The sequence below is a fragment of the Trichechus manatus genome, unplaced genomic scaffold, assembly GCF_000243295.1.
Source record: "Trichechus manatus latirostris isolate Lorelei unplaced genomic scaffold, TriManLat1.0 scaffold00131, whole genome shotgun sequence".
Taxonomy (NCBI): Eukaryota; Metazoa; Chordata; class Mammalia; order Sirenia; family Trichechidae; genus Trichechus; species Trichechus manatus.
In genome coordinates, this window is record NW_004444067.1 from 3,006,021 (window position 1) to 3,024,654 (window position 18,634).

Here is an 18,634-nt window from a genome sequence, read left to right on the forward strand (position 1 = left end):
GAACATGAGAAGTCATGTATTCAGTACTTTCATTTATGGTTGAGAAAACTGAGGCTAAGAGAGGTTGAGTGACTTGTCCAAGGTCACACAGTTAGCATACAGCAAAAGTATATGTTATTAGTATAAGTGTGGTATTAGAAGCTGGAATTTTTGATGCCAGCTTGAATGTTCCTAGATGGAAGAGGACTGAGGTGTAGCCTTCGATTGGTCCTGACACTTTTTGGACACAGAATCTACCTATAAACTTCTCTGAATTTTGGAACATTCGTTGGGTCATAGTGCAACTCAGAATGCCTTGGTGATGCCAATGACCTTGTTTCACCTTGTTATTTACGGGACACTATTCAAAACTTACTGGTTATAAATTGAAAACAAAAACATCATCTATTTTTAGCTATGTTGTTGTTGTTAGGTGCAGTCAAGTCGGTTCCGACTTACAGCGACTCCGTGCACCACAGAAGGAAGCACTACCCGGTCCTGTGCCGTCCTTACGATCGTTATTATGCTTGAGCCCGTTGTTGCAGCCACTGTGTCAATCCATCTCATTGAGGATCTTCCTCCTTTTCACTGACCTTGTGCTTTACCAAGCATGATGTCCTCCTCAGGGACTGATCCCTCCTGACAGCATGTCCGAAGTATGTAATAGTAGTCTCACCACCCTTCCTTCTAAGGAGCATTCTGGTTGTACTTCTTCAGGACAGATTTGTTCATTCTTTTGGCAGTCCATGGTCTATTCAATATTCTTCACCAATACCATAACTTAAAGGCATCAATTCTTCTTTAGTCTTTCTTATTTATTATCCAGCTTTCGCATGCATATATGATGCAATTGAAAATACCATGGCTTGAGTCAGGCGCACCTTAGTCTTCAAGGTGACATCTTTGCTTTTCAATACTTTGAAGAGGTCTTTTGCAGAAGATTTGCCCAATGCAATGTGTCCTTTGATTTCTCGACTGCTGCTTCCATATATAAACAGTTACCAGAAGGTTGATTCACTCATGGCAACATCAGGTGTATCAGAGTAGACCTGCACTCTATAGGGTTTTCAGTGGCTTGATTTTTTGGAAGTAGATTGCCAGGCCCTTCTTCCAAGGTGCCTCTGGGTGGACTTGAACCAGTGACCTTTTGGTTAGCAGCCGAGCATGTTGCCTGCATCACCCTGCTATGGCTCCTTGTGTTAGTTGGAGTAATTAATCTTAGCTGCTGTCACAAATCTCCTGTATCTCAGTGGCTTCACACAGTCCGGTAAGGCTTGGGCGCGGTTTCCAAGCAGTTCTTCTCTAAGATGCTAAGTCCGGGTAGTGATTAGGGACCCTGGATGCTTCTGTCCTGTGCTCATGCCATCTGGAAACCATGCTTGTTGTCATCTATCTTGGACATTTCCATAGAAACCCTGGAAGATCTCACAGATGCTTTCAAAGGCCAGGCGTAAAAGTGGCCTACCTCTAACCACATTTCATTGGCTAGTATGCAGACACATGACTTCAAGGCTGCTAGGAGATGTAGGCTTCCTCTGTGCCCGGGAAGAAGAAATGGTTGAGGTGAACATACGGTATTGCCTTGATACAGTTATCAAGCATGTGTTGCCATGTTCTACCCTTATGCTCTTTGTCCCTTGCTATGCTTTTGCCTGAATGGTTCTTATTTTATTTTTAAAGCCAAGCTCAAATTCTTCTCTAAACTTCTGTTGAACTTGAGTTGATACCTTTGGTGTCCATCACTTGATTTTATGTTGCCATGTATTATCATTTAAGCGCCTTCCATGTCTTGGTCTTACCTGTTGCATTATAAGCGACTCAACATGTTCCCAAAGTGTTCTGCTCGAAGCTTTTCATTTGTCTGGAAAAGGCTGCTCAGTGCTTAAGGAATGGGGATGGTTTCTATTTTAGTTCTTAATGTATTCAAAAACTTAGCAAAGTAGGAATAGAAAGAAATTTTCTTAACTTGGTGGACAGTATGTTCCAGAATTCTAAAATAAACTTTATTCTTAATAGGAAATCAAAGTTGGGGAAACGACAAGGAAGCCCATTAGCGTCACTGCTCCGATGTTGTACTCAATGTCTAGCCAAGGCAAAAAGAAATCAATCACAAAGATTATGTATCAGTTAGTTTTTGCCGTGTAACAGATCAACCCAAAGCAAAGTTGTCTATGATAACAATCATGTATGTGGCAGATTATTATCTGGGTGTACAGTTTGGGCTAGGCTCAGCTGGGCAGTGCTTTTTCTGAACTTGGCTAGGCCCACTCCTGTGCCTACAGTCAGCTGCTGGATAGCCACTATGTTTTGGGATGGTCTATTACACAGAAGAACCTAACTGATATAGATTAGAAGTTATTATTGTTGTTGTGTGCTGTTGAGTCAATTCTGACTCATAACGACCCTACAGGGCAGAGTAGAAATGCCCTATAGGGTCTTCTAGGCCATAAGTTGGAATCAACTCAACATCAACAGTTTTTTTGGTTAATCTTTACGGCAGCAGATTGCCAAGTCTTTTCTCCACCAAACAGCTGGTGGGTTCCAACCACTGACCTTTCAGTTAGCAGCCGAGAAAAAACCTCCTGAGAGGTTTTTTCCCTAAAGTGATACATTTGTGATTAGGGGTACTATTTCCATATGCAACAATCCCTTTAACTGTCTCTGGGTTTGCCTCCATGAACTTCCTCATTAGCCAGTCTCAGGTGTAACGAGCAGATAAATTCAGGGAGTCAGAGATGGAGTTTGACAGAACATGAGAAGTCATGTATTCAGTACTTTCATTTATGGTTGAGAAAACTGAGGCTAAGAGAGGTTGAGTGACTTGTCCAAGGTCACACAGTTAGCATACAGCAAAAGTATATGTTATTAGTATAAGTGTGGTATTAGAAGCTGGAATTTTTGATGCCAGCTTGAATGTTCCTAGATGGAAGAGGACTGAGGTGTAGCCTTCGATTGGTCCTGACACTTTTTGGACACAGAATCTACCTATAAACTTCTCTGAATTTTGGAACATTCGTTGGGTCATAGTGCAACTCAGAATGCCTTGGTGATGCCAATGACCTTGTTTCACCTTGTTATTTACGGGACACTATTCAAAACTTACTGGTTATAAATTGAAAACAAAAACATCATCTATTTTTAGCTATGTTGTTGTTGTTAGGTGCAGTCAAGTCGGTTCCGACTTACAGCGACTCCGTGCACCACAGAAGGAAGCACTACCCGGTCCTGTGCCGTCCTTACGATCGTTATTATGCTTGAGCCCGTTGTTGCAGCCACTGTGTCAATCCATCTCATTGAGGATCTTCCTCCTTTTCACTGACCTTGTGCTTTACCAAGCATGATGTCCTCCTCAGGGACTGATCCCTCCTGACAGCATGTCCGAAGTATGTAATAGTAGTCTCACCACCCTTCCTTCTAAGGAGCATTCTGGTTGTACTTCTTCAGGACAGATTTGTTCATTCTTTTGGCAGTCCATGGTCTATTCAATATTCTTCACCAATACCATAACTTAAAGGCATCAATTCTTCTTTAGTCTTTCTTATTTATTATCCAGCTTTCGCATGCATATATGATGCAATTGAAAATACCATGGCTTGAGTCAGGCGCACCTTAGTCTTCAAGGTGACATCTTTGCTTTTCAATACTTTGAAGAGGTCTTTTGCAGAAGATTTGCCCAATGCAATGTGTCCTTTGATTTCTCGACTGCTGCTTCCATGGGTGTTGATTGTGGATCCAAGTAAAATAAAATCCTTGACAACTTCGATCTTTCCTCCGTTTATCATGATGTTGCTCATTGGTCCAGTTGTAAGGACTTTTGTTTTCTTTATGCTGAAGTGTAATCCATACTGAAGGCTGTAGTTTTTGATCTTCATCAGTAAGTGCTTCAAGTCCTCTTCACTTTCAGCAAGCAGGGTTGTGACATCTGCATATCACAGGTTGTTAATGAGTCTTCCTCCAATCCTGATGGCCCTATAAATATATCAATTATAAATACATAGTTTAGCTGTATAAATTCCACCTGTAGAATCCCTAAGTGATGCAAACGGTTAAGCGCTCAGCTGCTAACTGAAAGGTTGGAGGTTGGAGCCCACCTAGAGGTGCCTTGGAAGAAAGGCCTGGTGATTTACTTCTGAAAAATCAGCCATTGAAAAATCCTACGGAGCACAGTTGTACTCTGACACACATGAGGTGGCCATAAGTTGGAACTGACTCGCTGGCAGTGGGTATGGTGTTTTTGTTACTTTGGGTGGGTTACACCAAAGATTAACTGCAAAGAATGCTAAATGTTTTCCCTATACTTTTGTTAGTGATTAAAATAATAATGATGAATTGAATTATTACTATTTGCCATACATTATCTCATTAAATCCTCACAATAACTAGGTGATGTGGGTATTCTTATCCTAATTTACGGATGAGGAAACTGAGGTGTGAGGAGGTTACACCTAAGGTCAAACAGAAACTGAATGACAGAATGGGGATTCAAACCCAAGAGTGTCTAATTTTAAAGTTCCAAACTCATCTCATATTGATGTTTGCTCAGTAGGCCTGTGGTCGTTTTAAAATAGATACACAAAATCTCTTGATATTTCTCCCTTCAAGAAGTGGAGCTTATTAATTCCTCTCCCCTTGAGTGTGTGCTGGATTTAGCGACTCGCTTCTAATGAATACAATATGGTGGAAGTGATGTTGCGAGAACTCAGAGACAAGGTCATGAAAAGCGTTGTGTCTTCCTTTTTGCCCTCTTTTGGATCTTGTTGGGGAAGCTGGCTTCCATGTTGTGAGGACACTCAAGCAGTGCTGTGGAGAGACCCATGTGGTGAGGAACTGAGGCCTCCTGCCAACAGCCATGTGAGGGAGCCATCTTGGGTCCTCCAGCCCTAGTCAAGCCTTTGGATGTCATCCCCAACTGACATCTTGACTGCAACTTTATGAGGGTCCCTGATTCAGAACCACTCAGCTAAGCTTCTCCAAATTTCTGACCCACAGAAACAGTGGGATAATAAATGTTAACTGTTTTAATCTGCTAAGCTTGGGTATAATTTTTTATGCAGGAAAAAATGGCTAATAGAAAACCCTTCTAAGGTAAAGAAGAACCCAGGCAGGCTGTCTGAACCATCACAGACCCCGAGCTGGCAGGGCCTACATCAGCCAAACTCCCCTCAAGGCCATGCCTTACCAAGGATGATCTGGCTCAGCCTCGTCATAGTGTCCACCACAGATGCAGACAGCACTGTCCGTGTGCTGTTGGACCTGCATCTCAACTTGTACTCTTCCTCCTCCCTGGTGTGGTTGCTCTTATGCCAGAGAATCCCAGCAGGGAGAGATATTTGGCAGTGATTGGCCACTGGCCCATGTGAAGCCATGGATCTCAGTCCCATTAGTCAGGTGCTGAACAGCCCACTGGCTTGGTGGATCAATCAGCATTTGCTTGTTTGATACAACCTCGCAGCCTGACACTGGAAGGAGATGCAGGCAGTCTTCTCTGTGCATCAGCAACTGGGGGTCTTCTTCTTCGGTTTGACCTGCAGCCACTTTGGATGCTCAACCAGCCAACCAGTTGCTGTCAAGTCAGTTCTGACTCATGGTGACCCCATGTGTGTCAGAGAAGAACTGTGCTCCATAAGGTTTTCAATGACTGATTTTCCAGAAGTTGATTGCCAGACCTTTCCTCTGCAGCCCTTCTAGGTGTACTTTAACCTCTAGCTTTTCATTTATAAGCTGAGAGCGTTAACTGTTTGCATGGACTCCATAGGTGTTATAAACACAATATTTAAAGCAGACCACCTTTAATGAGCAGCAATGGAAAGGCCAGTATCTTTCTCTGGGAAACAGGGGTGAGACAGAAACAGCTATCTGAATGGCTATTAAGCCAAGGTAATAAGTTGGACTTTCAGGATGTTATCTGGTGGTGCGATGGTTAAGCTCTTGGCTGCTAACTGAAAGGTTGGCATTTTGAACCCACCAGCAGCTCCATGGGAGAAAAGACCTGACAGTCTGCTCCCATGAAGATGACAGCCTAGAAAACTCTAGGGGGACAGTTATGCTCTGTCTCCTGGGGTCACTGTGAGTCAGTGACACCCAGTAATGACTACAGGAAGAGGAGAAAATTTAATCAAGGAGGATTGATGATTCTCTGGAGCAGAAGTGGTCACAGGTCTCTGCGTTCGGTGGACTCTGCCTGCCTCCTACCCGCCCACCATCTCAGGCCTGGAGAGCAGAACGGGTCGTTATGACGCGTTTGTGCAATTGGTGATCCGGTCAGTTAATTACGACAGCTCTGTCTTCCTCTGTCTCCTGACAACCGAACAGCGGCATCTGGTTAGATTTTGTTCGCGGGCTCTTTGCAGCATCCTCCAGATGCTGCTTCAAGCCTTTTGGACAGCTAATCAGGTACATCTGATGACTGGAAGCACAAGGGTGGACTTGTCTCTGACGCTGAGGTGAAAGGGGAGACAGACATGGGCTGCGGCTTTGCTCGGACGCAGTTCCCCAAACTTGGCCCTTCAGACCCAGGGGCGGTAACAGCTTTCTGCTGTTGCTAGTGTCTGAGTGCCTCAACGTCCCTCCTTAGTTCTCTTATCCCATCGTACACCTCCGTAAATATGCCTTCATCACATTCTTTTCTACTAAACCGCTGTGAGTGTAATCCTCTTTTCTGCTGGGACCATGCTGATTCATCCTTGGACTTCATTCTGCCAGCCATGGGCAGAAACACCTGTGCTTGGCCATCTCTTCTTGGCACGAGGCCCCTGCCGAGGCCCCTGGGATATCACATGTGCACTAGGATATCACGTGCTCGGGACTAAGACACTCTGAATGATGCTGGGCCTGGAAGGACATTGAGTGTTCTTTTGGTGACAGTTTATGGTCTTCTATTATAAAGATCTTTAAAAAAAATTTAATTCCTTACTGCCGTGGCTTCAAGGAATTCCTGTGAACACTTAATGTGCAAGATGGTTGAGAGGCTGCTAAGGGGGCTTAATTCATTTAAGCTGTAACAACCCAATGCCCGTGTCCTCCTGAAATCACATTTCTTTTAACTCTGTATTTCTTCACTTGGTTGAACTATGGTGGGATGTCAGCCACTTAGCTCCAGTTTTTGTAACAGACAAAAAAAAAAAAAAAATTGGAAAATAGCCTTCCTGGATTTAAAACACGAGCTTGGAGAATGGCTTTGGGGGACGTGTGATGGTAAGTGTTTGTAATTTGGCCATTTCAGGGAGATTTTGTTTTGGCATTTGGGTCAATTTTCTGGAAAGACTGGGCTGCCCATGGGAGAGACGCTTCAAGAAAGGAGGCTTGCCTGGCGCTTGATTCTGATTGATGGTTCTGTTTGGCTCTCCCCATATATCGATTGAAATACGGTTAAATGCCAGTGTGAGTCACCACAGCTGAAATTACAAGGCAAGTAAAATAATGCCACTGGTGCATTGTAAAATACTGCACCTCCACCTCATGATAGATTTTAATGCTGTCATATCAGTATATCAGCATTTTAGATGCAAGCTGTAGAAGCTTAAATTAGCTCACAGGCACATCAGTGATAACGCTTTGGCCCAAGGACCCGGCTGTCCAGGGCTGGATCTGGCTAGTTGGCTGGAACAGGGGTGTCTCTGACCGGGTCCTTCCCCTCCTCTCTGCCTCCATGACTCAGCTGTATTCTCTGCCTGCCTTCACTCTCAGGTGGGTGCTCTTCACATGCCGAAAGCTTACATTCTACAGCTCAGAGTCCCCTCTGTAAACAGGTCAAGTTGTCATATTCAAAGGCCCACAGAAGAAACCTATTTCAACTGGTAGCTTCCACAGGAGACACTGCTGTGTTGATCTTTCCCCACCTTGCAATGCACAAGATACCCTTTAGTCCTTCTAGGTGGTAGTAAGTTTTCCTACACACACATGCACTTATGTTCACGCACACACGCATGCACGCAAGCATTCGTGCACCCACATGCATAAACATGCTCACAATACCTCATACATACACATATGCATTCATGTACACACATACATTCATGCGTACACACATGCACGTGTACACACACAGTACACTCATGACACACAAGCATCACATGTACGTGCATGCACACGGGCACATAATACACTCATGCGCATGCATGCATGCACACACACTGCAACACTCACGCATACACTTATGCACACACTGTCACCTACACACGCAGATACCTGCACAGACTCACAGGGGGCAGAAGGTGGACAGGTGGCCATGCTGTAGGCCACCTGCAGCCACTTCCATAGGCTGCTTTTCCAGCAGAGAACCAGTCAGGAGCGAGACAGGCCCTTATTATAAAACTCATGCCATCCCAGCCAGGGCCAGGACTTTCCAGAGACCAGCTGCACGTGTGACCCTCTGGCTTCAGAGACTGAATCCATCTGGTTGGCTATTAGTGTATATTAAAAGCAAAAAAAATCCCAACCACCTCAAGGCCTTTGCCTTGCTGTTCCCCTTGTCTGCAACACTGATCCTTGTCCCCCCATTGCTGAGCTGTCCAGCATCACTTCCTCAGAGAGTCCTCATTTTACGGCTTTACCTGTAACTTCCCCTCCCCATCACTTTCCCTTCTTGTATCTTCATCTCTGCGTGGCTCTGTATCAGTCCGTTTATGCTTGATAACAGACAACCCCCAAATTGCCATGGTTTAAAACAGCAAAGGTTTCCTTCTCACAGTATGATGCCATCGAGGTTTAGCTGGGGTACCCCAATCACCAACATCTCTCAGGTGGCCAACAGAACAGCCCGTCTTGAATGTTGCTGGTGCCTTGGCACGGGGAAAGGGAACCTCGCACTAGGACTTAAATACTCTTGCCGGGAAGTGAGACACAAAACTTCTGCTTATAGGGTGTTGGCAAGAACTAGTCACCTGGCTCCACCCACCCTCACGCAGGTCACAATGCAATACTCTCCTGTGCTAGAAGTATTGAAGGAGCCCTGGTGGTGCAGCGGCTAAGTGCTCGGTTGCTAACCGGAAGGTCAACAGTTCAAACCCACCCGGCAGCTCCACAGGAGAAAGGCCTGGCGATCTCCTACCATAAAGATTGCAGCTTGGGAAACTCTATGGGGTAGTTCTACTCTGTCCTATAGGGTCGCTATGAGTTAGAACTGACTCGATGGCACACAAGGACAACCAGCGACTACCACGCTCTCAGTTTAATTATTGCCCTATTCATTTTTCATTTGCTTGTTAATTGTTTCCTTCTACTAGGATATAAACTCCAGGAGAGCTGGAACCTCCTCGCTCTTGCTCACAGCTGTATGCCGGTGCTGAGAAGAGAGTTTGGCGCCTGGTAAACTAGTTGCCACTGAGTCGGTTCTGACTTGTGGAGACCCCGTGTGTTTTGGAGAAGAACTGTGCTCCATAGGGTTTTCAGTGGCTGCAACCATTCAGAAGCAGATCACCAGGCCTATCTTCTGGGGCAACTCTGGGTGAATTCGAACCACCAACCTTTCAGTTAGTAGCTGAGCGCTTAACAGTTTGCGCCACCCATGGATTCCTGGTGGTAGTAAGTTTTCCTATACACACGTGCACTTATGTTCACGTACATACACACACACACAAGCACTCAAGCACCCACATGCACACAACACTTCATACGTACATGTATGCATTCGTGCACACACATACACTCATGCATGTAGGTAGATGCTGAAACATATTTTATGGAATGTTTGAACAAGAAAGTTATAATCCAGAACTTGTAGACTCAGCCAGAGAATGTACGTTTGTTGGCACACTGGCAGAATTGGAGCCTGGGTAGAGACAACTGTATCTCCCGCATCTTTTTATGTCTTCTTAGGCATGCCGACCTCGAAATTTTGGGACAGTGCTAACTTCAATTATTCTGTCCCTTGGACCACATGTTCCAATCCTGAGTTCAGAAATGTGGTCCCCAGATTCCTAGCATCTCTCATTAGGGTGAGTCAGCCAGCCTGGATCACAGAGAGGGGACACATTACTACCTTAAGACCGAACGGCATTTTCAAAGAAAGTGGCTTTGCAGGCAGTGACCTTGAGGTTTCAGAGCTGAAGCAGGAATTTGCTGTTTGCTTGGATGTCAGGCCTGGGACCGAAATGGCCCCCAGTCTGGGCCGTGTGTTCCCAGCATGCTCTTGGCCCCCCCCGGGGGTGGCGGGTGTGCGGGGGACATCCACATGATGTCAAAGATCAGCTAGCGGAATGGCCACCTCACGGCCACACAACCCGTCATTAGTACAGCTGGCTCAGCCATCAGGGCAGGTGTCACCTCTCATTCTATTGTTTGAGGCCAGTTAGTGGTCTTCATCCTCCGAGGGGCTGACCTGGCACCGACTCTCACCATTATCTGGAATCCTTTTCACTCCTTGAGAACATGCACCAGTGGGCCCGTTTGTGAAAGTGATGTGAAGTGAGCATTGGGCATGTTCAATGCTAGTGCCTGAACCCTGTGTGAACTCAATGTCCCCTTCCCCGGAGCCCAGAGAAACCGTTACTCAAGTAACGTATGCAGAGCCATTCCCTGTCCTGGGCCATCTTTGCGTCAAGTCACTGCGTGTCTGAACAGCCTTGTAAGACAAAGGAGAAATATGCAGCTTTTTACCACCGTTTCCCATTATTTCATGCAGAAGTCTGGTTCGTACTTGCTCCTCCAGAAAAATTATCAGTCTCTCCCAGTCAGTATATGGTGGGTATAAGTATGGGAGGAGTCCCTGGGCAGTGCATATGGGTACCACACTCGGATGCTGACTGAAAGGTTGGAGGTTTGAGTCCACCCAGAGGCACCTTGGAAGAAATGCCTAGCAATCTACTTGTAAAAAATGATCCGTTAGAAACCCATGGAGCACAGTTCTACTCTGATACCCATGGAGGTGCCGTGAGTCAGAGTCAGGAGTCAATTCAACAGCAGCTGGTTGGTGGTGGTTGGTTGGATAAGTACAGCATAATTCCATGTGAAGACTTTCAGGAGGGCTTGAATAGAAAAGGAGAAGTTAGAGAAGTCAAGTGCATGCAATACTTTCTAACTGTGGTTGACTTAAGACCTAATTATTTTAGAGTAATTGGCCTATAAGAAAGATTTTGACGCTGTTGTAATTAATACAGTGGGCCAAGAAGGAGATGTGATGGAATCGTTGCCTTTTAATTAACTGGAGACAGGAGAGTTCCTGTTTCCTGAAGGGGAGCTTGTCGCTTAGGGAGATTTACACACCTTGGGATTACAGGAGCCTGCAAATCCCTTTCATTGAATTTCTGCTCAGCTGACATTGAAGAGCTGCCAGGTAAAGTGAAGGTTACAAGAATTCTAATCTGATTTTGAACCAAATGGCATTAGAATGTCAATCTATTTGTGGGGTTCTCTTAACTCTGCTAAATTTCAAAGTTAATGAGGTTAAAGATTCTGTTTGGGCTTATTTTTGAATACCTCAGAGTGTCTGTCTGGTCTCTCTGTCTAGCTCTCATTTTTATTTATTTATTTATTTCACGGCTCTTTTGGCTTCAGATAATTAGTGGTGATTCTGAGGTGTCGTGAGCTTTGGAAGTGATTGAATCAGAGGTGGATGCTTTACCTCCTTAGAAGAAGCTAATAATCACCATCATTTGTGATACTCCTTAGAAAAGCTGCCTTCATTGTCCTAACTTATTATCCAGCCCATGAACAGTAAAAAACAAAAAACCAAACCCACAGCTGTCAAGTCGATTCCAACTCATAGTGACCCTATAGGACAGAGTAGAACTGTCCCATAGGGTTTCCAGGGAGCGGCTGGGGGATTTGAACTGCTGACCTTTTAGTTAGCAGCTGTAGCTCTTAACCAATGTGCCATCAGGGCTCCACCATGAACAGTATCTGCTTTCAAAACATTAGCATCAGTGCTTCCTCTGCCAGTAATGGCTGAGGAGCTCCTGTCATGCTAGCACTCTCATAGATCCATAGATCTACAACAAGTATAAACTCTGGAGAAAACGCAAAGTCAGTTACCCAAAGGATGTAGACAGTGACCGGAAGAAGCAGACACTTGGAAACAGGGAACAATAGTATGTGAGTTTCCTATTTTATGACTTACAGACTGATGTAAGACCACAGTGTTCACTGCACAGGGAAGCCGAAACTCAGAAAATCCATAGTCTTACTGGCTTGAAGAGCCAGAGGACAGAGCCTGGGGCAACTGCAACCACTGGAAAGTGAGGAGAGAATCCTGGAAAAGAAAGATCCAGAGAGGGGATGTATTAGTCATCTAGTGCTGCTACAAGAGAAATACCACAAGTGGATGGCTTTAACAAAGACAGATTTATTTCTTCACAGTAAAGTAGGCTAAAAGTCCAAACTCAGGGCATCAGCTCCAGGGGAAGGCTTTTTCTGTCGGCCTTCTCATCAGTGTTCCCCTGGACTATGAGCTTCTCTGCACAGGGACCCCAGGCTCTTGGCACTGCTTTCTTGGTGGTATGAGGTCCCCCTGTGTCTCTGCTCACTTCTCTCTTTTATATCTCAAGAGATTGCCTCAGGACACAATCCAATCTTGTAGATTGAGTCCTGCCTTACTAACACAACTGCCACCCATCCTCCCTCATTAACATCATAGAGGCAGGATTTACAACATATAAGAACATCATACAATACCAGGAATCATGGCCCAGCCAAATTGATACACATATTTTTTGGGGGACCTAATTCAATCCATGACGGGGGAGCCCCCAAACTTCTGTGTATAAACTCTTCCCATATCGCTGACTGACCCGTGAACCACACACATTGTGTAGACCCCAAGAAGCCCAGATTAACTGCCTACTTAATCAAAAACAAAAACAAAAAAACATTCTTCAAGATACATAACATAATCTAGAGTTCCTACAATGTATCATTCATAGTGTCCAGGATATGATCCAAAATTACTTGACGTAAGAAGAAACAAGTAAATGAGACTCATACTCATGAGAAAAAATAATCAATGGAGATTCAGCCAAAGATGACCCAGATGATGGCATTAGCATAGTAAGATTATAAAGCAGGAATTCTAACTATGCTTATAGACATTAAGGAAGATATGCTCACAATGAAAGAAAAGATGGGAAATATCAGGAGAGTAATGTTGTTATTATTGTTAGGTGCTGTTGAGTTAGTTCCAACTCATAGCGACCCCATGTACAACAGAATGAAACACTGCCTGGTCCTGCACCATCCTCGCAATCGTTGTTATGCTTGAGCCCATTGTCGCAGCCACTGCGCCAATCCATCTTGTTGAGGGTCTTCCTCTTTTTTGCTAACGCTTTACTTTACCAAGCATGATGTCCTTCTCCAGGGACTGATCCCTCCTGATAACATGTTCAAAGTATGTGAGACGAAGTCTTGCCATCGTTGCTTCTAAGGAGCATTCTGGTTGTAATTCTTCCAAGATGGATTTGTTCGTTCTTTTGGCAATCCGTGGTATATTCAGTATTCTTCGTCAACCCGATAATTCAAAGGTGTCAATTCTTCCATCTTACTTATTCTTTGCCCAGCTTTCTCATTCATATGAGGCAATTGAAAACACCATGGCTTGGGTCAGGCACACTTTAGTCCTTAAAGTGACATCTTTGCTTTTGAACACTTTCAGGAGGTCTTTTGCAGCAGATTTGCCCAGTGCAATGCATTGTTTGATTTCTTGACTGCTGCTTCCATGGCTGTTGATTGTGGATCTCCAAGTAAAATGACATGCTTGATAACTTCTATCTTTTCTCTATTTATCATGATGTTCCTTATTGGTTCAGATGTGGCGCAGGGCTGGGAAGTAGGAAAAAAAAAAAGCCCACTGTCATCTAGTCGATTCTGACTCACACCAACTGTATAGGACAGAGTAGAACGCCCCATGGGGTTTGCAAAGAGCGGCTGGTGGATTTGAACTGCCGACCTTTTGGTTAGCAGCCAGCCTCTTAACCACTACACCACCAGGACGTAAGCTCTAATTCAGTGTGCATGCACAAATAAATGAAAGAGGGTTACATGTAGTCTCTACCCAACATGGGCACTGGAATCAGGCAGGTGGGGATCCTGGCTGCTGCTCTTGGTACCTGTGTGACTTGCCTGAGCCAAGGTTTCCTCATGTTGTAGCCATGAGCACTGTTCACCACTGACCTTTCGTGCGTGCAAGAGGATTGTCCTTGCTGGTCTGTGGTTCAGATGGGGCCATGTGACTGGTTCTGTTATTTCTAGGCCGGAACATTCCATTGTCAGTGAGACAAATGATGAGAGACCACACGTTCTAGTTGTAGAGCAGAACATATAGTGTGCGCCATTTGTGTATACACATGGCAAAGATCACACGTGTTCATGCATGTAGATGCATGGAATATCTCTCCCATCCCATCCCAGGTACTGTGGAGTCAACCCCAACTCTTGGTGACCCCCTGTGCATCAGAGTAGAACTGTGCTCCATAGGGTTTTCAATGGCTGATTTTTTGGAAATAGATCTCCACGCCTTTCTTCCAAGGCACCTCTGCGTGGACTTGAACCTCCAACCTTTTGGTTAGCAGCCAAGCGTTTTAACTGTTTGCACCAGGGACTCCAAAATATCTTTAGAGGCATAGTAAGAAAACTAACAATAACTTTGGTTGGTTTTGGGGAAGAGGAATTGGGAATCTGAGAGAGAGCAATGGAAGGAAGACTTTCTACTGCTGCCTTCTTTTATACTTTTTGAATCCTGGGAATGTTTTATTTAAAAATTGACAGCATGTGACGCACCAAAATGCAAATTCCCAGCTGCACTCTCTGGCCAAGCCACGAATGTCCACCCCAGGAACCTTGGGGAGAGTTAACAAGATCCAATGCCCCATCCACCGTGTCTGTGCCCAGAGGTTGGGATGCTGTTTCCTTTGTCAGCCTGGGTTTGTCTTTCTTCTTTAAGGAGACCTAAATAGAAATGGGTTCCATAAGTCCTATTATATCACAGACGTTTTCCTCAAGGTTGGGAAGAGGAGGAAACAGAGAGAGGGGCCACTACTACAAGGTGTATTTTGGGAGTCAGTGATTTCTGAGCTCTCATTTCCAGGAAGAGTTTTGGGATGTTGTCAGAAAGATAGAGGCAGAGGGGAAAAAATAATTGTGGCAATTGTCTTAGCTGTCTCCGGGCTTGTCACGGTGATGCTGATAAAATCAGATAAACTGGAAGTGAGGGCGAGTTGTTAGTGTGAGGAATAGTCGTGGATTTGGCAGCTGAGAAAGCGGAGGTGCCTCCAGTGTTTGCTTGTTACCAAGATTTATTGTTTACTGCTCTGGAAAGTGTTGGTAAGCAAAAATAAGGTCACACCTACCAGTCTGCAAGGTACTTTTAAAAATCTTAAAACAGAAAAAGAAAGAGAATAGAAGATCATTTTCCTGTGGTTGGCAGATAGCGCGATGGGTTGGCTTAATTGTTATGAGCCCATTTAGGAGTCAGATGGAGAGTTTCTTGGAACATTTAAACCCATTGTCATCGAGTTGATTCCGACTCATAGTGACCCTATAGGACGAAGTAGAACTGCACCATAGAGTTTCCAAGGAGCGCCTGGTGGATTCAGACTACTGACCTTTTGGTTAGCAGCCATAGCTCTTAACCGCTGTGCCACCAGGGTTTCCACTGGAGCATTTATACTCCAGAAATATGTATTCGAGATTTGAACAAGAGCAGAATGCACCAAACATGAGAGAGTTGGAGATAGTAGCTTTCTATTTTTAAGTAAAATATTTTCTGATTAAAGAAAAGTCTAGAAAATAATATGTTGTTGTTGTTGTTAGCTGACATCCAACTGGCCCCTGACTCATGGTGACCCCATGCGCAATGGATCTGACCCTTGGGATCCACAGGGTTTTCATGGGCTGATTTTTTTGGCAGTAGATCACCAGGCCTTTCTTTCTAGTCCATCTCAGTCTGGAAGCTCCTCTCCAACCTGTTGAACAACACGGCAACACGCAAGCCTCCAGCGACAGATGGGTAGTGGCTACACTTGAGGTGCATGGCTGGGAATTGAGCCTGGGTCTCCTGCAAGGAAGGAGAGAATTCTACCACTGAATGACCACTGCTCCCCTGCCATAGTAGGTGCTTGGTAAATGTTACTGGGAAAGTTACTCTACTGCGAAGCACTGTAGTGAGATAAATGTAGTAAGTTCTCGGAGTGACTATGGTGTCGTCACAGGTTCTACCTTTGAAGAACTAGTTGTGGAGACAGATGTGTCTTCTGGAAGCAAAGAGTGTGTCCGTATACTTACCAGCAGGCATGAGAATATGGCTCAAGACCCAGGAATGGTAGCTCCTTGTCTCCCAGAATGCAAATGACACCCTTTAGAATTTCACAGGGTGCCCTGCTGGGTCTTTTGAGTATGTTCAATGAGTTAAACAAATACTGGTTGAATTCCTACAATTTGTCCGGCCCCATGCCAGCTGCTACAGACAGAGCAGGGAACAATCCAGACGTCTTTGTCCTCGGGGAGTTAGTCATCTGGAGGGGGAGTCAGAAGTTCAGTCTCAGAGTGTGTTTGCTGTGAGTTGTCAGCAAATCCTGCTCTGAGGGCATGTGTCTGGCGTCGGCATCGTTCCGTATTTACCGTGCTTTTCGGTCATCTTTTAAGTTAATGCCTGGGAAAAAGGCGCTTAAGAAAAAACCGAGGCCCGGAGACCAGGGGCAGCCCCTCTTGCCCCATTTCCAGGAAAACCTCTGTGGGGAGAGCGTCACCGTCTCAGCCTGGTAGCTCAGGACCATCTAGAAGTTCATGGGGAGAAAAGTAATCTTGCAAGTGATGCAAATTGCTGAAGGACAGGGGAAGCTTTAGGCTCTCTCTCCATCCCCCCACAAAACAACCATTACTGTCACTGCCAGCCATGTGCTAAGAAATGCCTCATCTAGTCCCCGGAACGAGGGTTGGCCACCAGCCCTCTCCCTGCTGCTTCTCCTTCTTGTGGACTGTCTGAGCATCAGCCACATGGGGCAGACAGGTTGTCTCAGCCCCACCTCCCGAGGGGAAGGGGCCAGGGGGCCAGGGAAGGAGGCTCAGCTTTTCTCAAAGGTGAGATTTTCACGGGAAACAGGGTTTCTGGGAAGCAGGTCATTTTGGAAGGAGGCTGTGTGCTCCAGCTTGAGGGGAGAAACAGCCGCTTGGTGTGGCCACTTCATGTCTCATCCCTCCCTCTATACACACGCACTGCACACACACTTATGCACATACTCATGCACACACACACACACATACACACACTCCACACTCACTCGTGCACACACACTCATGCACACACACACACACACATACACACACTCCACGCTCACTCGTGCACACACACTCATGCACACACACACATACTCCACACATATACACACACTCCACACTCACTCGTGCACACACACTCATGCACACACACACATACTCCACACATACACACACACTCCACACTCGTGCACACACACACTCATGCACACACACACACACACACTCCACACATATTCACATCTGCACATACACTCACAATACACACACGCTCCTACACGCTCTCACTCCCCCACACACTCATACTCACACCCATTCACACACACTGACATTCACGCACTCACACCTGCTCTCTCTCACACACACACTCACACTCACACACATACACCTCTACCCCACAGAAAATGTCTCGTGAATATCTCGTGGCTGAAACAGCGATCCCGATTCCTCAAAGGCAGCTGGTAGTTATTAAACCGAGAGCGTCATGGAGCACTTTTCTAAATCTGAAAAGCTTATCAAGAATAGATCAGGAGCAGGCAAAATTAATAGTTATGAACCCATTTCCATAGAAATGGGCTTATTAGCAAGCTTGCCAGCTGCCTGGAAGTATAAGACCTCCTTCCTCCGGCTTGAGGGAAATGTGTTTCTGAAAACACTGATGCACGGAGGTGACTGACTTTATGGTCCTTCCACCAGTAGTTGTGGGTTTCCTGTGGACAGTGAGCTCACAGGCTGGGGAGTCACAGAGCGGAGGGGAGCCCGTAGACCCTTTCACACAGACTCCACCACCTTTGACCAAAGACTGGCCCCTTCTTGTCACCCCCGGACCCAAGTGTGGGCTTAGCAGGATGAAACGGCCGATAGATAACAGCGTCATGCTCCGTTTCTTCTTGGACTGGATTTTCACTTTGTCGGTGTGAGCCTCTGCAGGTCTTACTGAGGGCCCAGCGGGTGTTAGAAGGAGCAACTTTGTCCTGGTAACGGAGCACAGTGCAGCCCAAAGAGGAGATGTGAGCCGACAGCTGGGAGCGTCTCGGTGGGAGGAGACTTACAGACGGACACGTGGATGCTCCTGACCAGGAGGAGGCTGCAGACTGGAGTGTGGGGCTGGGAAATGGGTGACTGAAGCTAAAAACGAAGTTCCTGAACTCCCTCCGGCAGCTCAAAATTCAGCCCTCAATATCTCTTTTCTCTGTCTTTTCACTAAAGATGCCCCAGGAAACAGGAGTCCCCTGGTGAGCAGGGGGAATCCCGGGATAGTGCAAACTGTTAAGCACTCAGCTGCTAACGGAAAGATTGGTGGCTCAAGTCCACCTAGAGGTGCCTTGGAAGAAAGACCTGGCAATCCAGTTTTGAAAAGTCAATGCCATTGAAACCCTGCAGAGCGTGGTTTTACTCTGACACCCATGGGGTTTTCATGAGTTGGAATCGACTCCACGGCAGCTGTTTTTTTGGT

At 45.7% G+C, this 18,634-nt stretch overlaps 1 protein-coding gene across 1 annotated transcript in view; it reads left to right on the top strand.

Annotated features, from left to right (window-relative positions):
• TMEM132B (transmembrane protein 132B) overlaps window positions 1–18,634 on the top strand; it is a 215,783-nt gene that overhangs the window by 109,240 nt on the left and 87,909 nt on the right. The window lies entirely within an intron of this gene.